This window comes from Geotrypetes seraphini, chromosome 17 (assembly GCF_902459505.1).
Source record: "Geotrypetes seraphini chromosome 17, aGeoSer1.1, whole genome shotgun sequence".
Taxonomy (NCBI): Eukaryota; Metazoa; Chordata; class Amphibia; order Gymnophiona; family Dermophiidae; genus Geotrypetes; species Geotrypetes seraphini.
In genome coordinates this window covers 40451703-40457702 of record NC_047100.1, presented here as the reverse complement: position 1 = coordinate 40457702, position 6000 = coordinate 40451703, and positions in this window count along the sequence as shown.

The window sequence follows — 6000 nt, the reverse complement described above, 5'->3', positions numbered from 1 at the left end:
CGGTTGCATTCTTGAAGCTGTGTAGACCAGTCTTTTCTGACATGATGCGTGACTTCAGTGGTTAGCTCAGAGCCAGGCAAGATGCTTCTCAGTGGGGTGCAGTCACCGACAGACACCACTTGGATCGTAGCATATCTGTACGCATAGGGAAATAACCATGCTTGCACATGCTGACCAGACAGGAAAGCAGCGAGGTGGGTAAGTAAATAATCCATATAATTGAAATACTTGGATACTGTTTTCAATAGTGCCTTGGAATATGACAGTATTCAATTTGCTCTATGTAATCCAGCCTTTAGGACAGCCTTATATGTTATCTGGATAGCAGATCAAATATTGCTACTATCTAGATATTTTTTTACTGCTACATTCCACTGACTGCTGTAGCAAATTAACCATATATAAATTAATTTAAAACCCAACATGTGAACGAGGGGCAGCATTTATTAGCTGTTTTGCATTATTTCAATTGGACTATTAAGGTAGGATGTAGTACTGGTGCTGTGCTGGATTACAACCATTATTTTAATGCATTTTATGAAGAAAGCAAGTGGCCATGTTTACTGAAAGAAGGAATTGGATCTTACTTGCTAATTTTCTTTCCTCTTGTCTTTCCAGAACAGTCTAGTTGTGTGGATGTTCACATTCCTATCAGCAGATGGAGACTGAGAGCTACCGGCTTGAACATGATTTTCTAAGTATCCCTACCTCAGATGAAAGATTTGAGTAAATAAAACTGGAACCTCTTTCGACTACAAAACAAATAGCTGTAGATAGGCTTGGCATATTATCACAAAATTTTAGAGATCGAGTACTGCAAAAATAGACTGTAACTTCACTCTCTCACTCTGACAACAGATTATACTATTCCTCTTCTTGATCAGCTGAAATGAAGACCAATCCTGAGTGGATTTTGGACTCGTCTGGAGGGATAAAGAAAAGAAAATTCTGTGTCGCCTGATAGACCCGGTACAGTTCTGTCATTTTGTTCTTTATAATAGTCTCTACTATTTTGCCCTAGATATTGAAATCTAGATACTGTCTGATTAGGTCTATTAAATAGGATAGAGGTGTTGGGTAGTTTGTGATAATTATAATGAACCGGTAATCCAACATGTAACCATTTTATCAGGATTGAGTCTAAGTCTGTGGACGGATAGCCAGATTGAGAGAGCAGAGAGACATGATTGAAAAGAGGTAAGATCAGGGGGAAAGTGGTGAACAAGGGAAAACGAGCAAAAATGTCATCCGTGTGCACGAAAAAATGTATATGAATGATTGCAAAAGGGTTGCTAACGGATTGATGAAAATGTTGAACAGAATAGGAGAGAGCAGAGACCCTTGTGGGACTCCACAGGTGAGGTTATGGCTAGTCGAGGTAGGAGATAGGTTGGTGATTGTAAATGTTCGTTCTGATAGGAAAGATGCAAACCATAACCAAACTGTATCTGAGAATGAGGTTCAGGCAAATTTTGATATTCTTTAGCAACTCTCCAGACCGGCATAGATTAATCTTTTGCAAGCGGTTATATCGCATCGTGACCAGTAGGCGGAGACAGACAAAACTTTGGAATAGTACATATCGGGTGTCTCCCACCTAATTACCTCAGTCTTCTCTCATTCTCCAGCAGGTGTTGGTGAGCTGTACCCATCTCCCTTAGTAGGGCTGTTGGAATTTGTTTAGGGCTTTTTGTCCCCTTTTTGGTGCCAGATTGAGCTTGGATGGATCATGTTTGGGGGTCCATCCGACCTCGAGGGTGTCAAACCCAGCGGGTCGTGTGCTGGGTCCCTCCCTCCCTCCCTTTCCTCTACCTCCCCCACATTTTTTTTTTTTTAGAGGTGCCTCAACAGTAAGCCTTACTCCCTGCTTCTCCCTGCTTGGTAAGGCATACTGTTTGGAAAGTCAAGTGGAGTCTGTTCTGTGGAAAAAAAAATCCTGAGGTAGTGTCGCTCTAAAGGGTTGCTTTCCCTTTAAATTTAATATATATTACTGTATTTTTAACTAACTGGCATTTTTCTTTTAGTGTTTTGTCACGTATGGAGCATTGATCATTTCTCAGGAGAAGAAGTGCTCAGTTGCTCCAGACACAAGGCATTTGCGGCCAGCCTGTGTAGACGCTGTGCAGGCCGGAGCGGTGGAGGAGCTATGTCGGCAGCCAGGACTTCCCGCATAAAGTGCTTCGCGAACTGGCAGCTGACTGGAGGGAGGCACGGTATTCCTCAGCCACCGACGGTGAGGGGAAAAAGGATTCCCTTACCGCTATAGTGGCTGGAGATTCCCTCACAGCTGTTTCTTTAACAGCTGATGCTGGCTTGCCTTTAGTGGCTCGGACAGTTCAGGCTTACCAGCCGCTACAGGCCCCAGAGGGGTTATTTTTGGTGGGAACTTAACCATTTTTTGCCTAGCAAAAACCCTTCATTTGCTCTGCCACCTGTCTTGGAAAAACAGGGGCAGGTTTCTGCTGGGTCACCTGCTTGGGCAGGGGTTCCCATGGGGCCACCAGGGGGGTTTTTTCCCCCCTTGTTTTATTTTTTTGTTTCGTGCAGAGCTTATTTTCAGGCAGCTGGGGGTTTTGCCCCCCTCTACTCATTTTACGTCCCCTCCTCTTCTCTCGCCAAGCGCCTGTGTGTGGCCTGGGACGAAGACTTGTGGTCTGAGGAGCGTGTAGATCTGGATGAGGACCTGGACCCTTGGGGAGACTTCCAGGATCCTTTCGAGGGGACGGCCACTGGTAGTGCGGCTACCGGGGAGGAGGCGTCCGTGATGTGCCCTTTTCAGAGAAATGAGCTCCCAGATTTGATTCAACAGGTCTCGGTATTACGCGTTGAGGAGACCCCCACCTGAAACCCCCACATGTGGGGGCCCCTCTTCTTCGGGGGATCTGCCCTGTGTCCTGCTCTTTTCCTATGCATCAAGATATTCTTGATATTGTCCTGGCGCAGTGGAATACGCCGGAGGCGCTGTTTCTGTGCTCTATGGCTCGTTTGTATCCCATCCCGGAGGGTGATAAGGGCTATCTTGAAGTCACCAGTAGTGGATGCGGTCGCCTCTGCTATTGCAAAACGGCATACTATGCCTGTAGAGGGCGGTTCTGTCTTAAGTGATTCTGAGTGTAAGTTGGAGACTCAAACAGAATTTTGATGTCTGTGCCTTGGGGGTCCATGTTTCAGTGGGCCGAGCATGTTCTTTACCGTGAGTCTGATAATTGGTCCTTGGTGGATCAAGATGTGGTGAAGATTGAGATGATGGCCTCTTTCCTCTCGTACGCCCTCTATGACTTAGTGCGGACCTCTATGGCTTTTGGGGTGGCTGCGCGTCGTACCTTGTGGCTGTGGTCGGCGAATGGGACATCCAAGAATAAATTCACAAAATTTCCCTTTCGGGGGTCTTTTTTGTTTGGAGAGAATTTGGATCAGTTGGTTCATATTCTGACGGACTCTAAGGTGCCTCGCCTACCTGAGGACTGTAGGTCCTACCTGGCGGTTAGAGGTGGCACTGCTAGAGGGCGTCTGCAGGATTTCCACAGATTCTGCCCTGGGCATGGAGCTGCTACCTTCCCGACTTCTGGGTTTTCCCCGGGGTGTTTCTTTCAGCGCATGCAGTACTTTTGGGGAGCCTGCTGGGGGCTGGGATTCCCCCCGCCGCCCATCCTGCCCAGTGCAACGACTCCTTGCCGGTGCCCCCTCTGGGTGCCCTGCTGCGCAAGTTTTCTCACAAGTGGACAGAAATCACGTCCGATAAGTGGGTCCTGGAGGTGATTCGAGACAGTTATGCTCTGGAGTTTGCTCGCTCCCTGCCAGATCATTTTCTAGCTGCTGCTTGTCGGGCAGAGTGGAAGAAGCAGGCCTTTTGCCAGACCCTTCAAAGATTGCTAAATCTCAGAGTTGTGGTTCCAGTGCCCCCTCAGGAGTGTTGCACTGGCAGGACTCGATTTACTTTGTGATGCCCAAGAAAGAGGAAACTTTTCGGCCCATCTTAAATTAGAAAGGGGTCAACAGAGTGCTCTCAGAGTGCCATCTTTTTGCATGAAGACACTGCGATCTGTGATTCTGACAGTTCAGCCGGGGGAGTATCTAACCTATCTTGACCTGACGGAGGCCTACTTGCATATTCCAATCCAGGCCTCCCATCAGTGTTTCCTTCGCTTTGCGATCTTGGCCCTTTGGTCTGACCACAGCTCTGCAGATGTTAACCAAGGTTGTTATGGTGGTCGTTGCGGCGGCACTGCGCAAAGAGGGCATTCTAGTGCATCCCTACCTGGACGACCTGTTGATTCAAGCGAAGTTGTTTAAGGAGAGCACCCGGGTCACGGCTCGGGTGCCGGAGTTTCTGCAGTCACTGGGATGGGTTGTCAACCTTGCCAAGAGCTGCATGGCCCCCTCGCAGCGCTTGGAGCATCTTGGGGTTGTATTCTGAAGGAGAATTCCGGTTGGTCCCCTTTCCTGGGGACCCTCGGGATGTGACTACAGGACTTTAAAAACAGGACCTTATAAACAGGCCAAGCTTGATTTCTGCATAGCTTCGTCTTTACAAGAACTCTGGAAAAATAAACTGTTTCTGTACTTCATGTGCCAATTTCCTCCAACCTCTGCTGATCGAGATAAGTAAAGGCAAAGCATACAGATCTTGCCACACAGCACAGACCATTGTTTGCTACATGGAAAGAAAATGATAATACCGGTGCTCAGCTGGGAGATAGAGACAGGGATGCAGGTGTAAGGCCTGTAGCAATGATTCCTGGTTTTCCCAGAGGTGAAACGATGGACAGCAAGCCAGACCAGGTACGAGGCCTATGCATTGTTTGCACAGAATGCAAAACTTGGACAAATAATAGGGTTCTTGTGACAGTTGCCATGGCAGATGGAGCAACAGCCTTTTTGGAACATCAGATAATGCAGATAAAGACAGTTGCCCTAGTCCAGGGAACCACAAAAGGACGAGTTGACCTACACGTATGCAAAACCACAGCACCTATAGGACAGAGAGGGGGCCGTGTTGGAATTGGACAGAGGGCATGCATAGATAACTTCTGAGAAAAAGCCCCAAGCAGAAGGGTGTACAAGGCGGATAAGATGAGATGGTTTTCTTGGTGGTTTTTGGACATACATAAATGGAAAATTGTTTTAAGGACATACGCAGATGTTAATAGCTTTTACACCAATTATATGCACTTGTAACCACTTAATTAATTCTGTTAATGAGGCTAACAAATCAGATTAGCAACTGATTACTTGTGACAATGCTAATAACCAATCAGAAATTTTCCAATAGGTTATAATGCATGGCTGATAAAATATCAGTCCATGTAAGATGAGAAACAGATGCAGATAGGGTATTTTTTCGCATACCTGCGGGGTGTGGAACTTGATCTCTGATCTGTGAAACTTCTGAATGTTGGTAATCTGTTCCTTTTTTTTCCCATGTGCTGCTTTTTTACTTTATAATAAATCTATTTTTATGCAACAGCATTCCTGGTGTGACCCGAGTCAATTTTTATGGAGAGGGTTTAGCAGCTTCCCTTTTCCAGTTCGACACCTCCTTAGGGAAGATCTTCCTCCCAGAGGCCTGGGTAAGCAAAATACAATCTCAGATTCGCTTGCTTATGGTGTCCCGGTGTCCTCGGTCGCAGGATTTCCTCCAAGCCTTGGGGGTGGATGGCGGCTTCCCTGGTCGTAGTGAGGTGAGCTCGTGCCCAAATGCGTCCCCTTCAGTATACTCTGTTCCTCTGAGGGGCTTGGCTAGCTACAGCCTTCGTCGGTGGCTCCAGTCCTCCCATCTAGTTCAAGGGGGTGAGTCTGGATCAGCCTCAGTGGACGGTGCATCTCACGAATGCCAGTCTTCTTGGTTGGGGAACTCAGTGTCTAGGTCACTCAGCTCAGGGCATCTGGTCCATGAAGGAGGTGTCCTGGTGGATCAATGTTCTAGAGACCAGAGCCATCTGTGTGGCACTGTTAGCCTTCCATTCGTTCTTGACGGGCAAGTCGGTCTGGGTTCTTTCA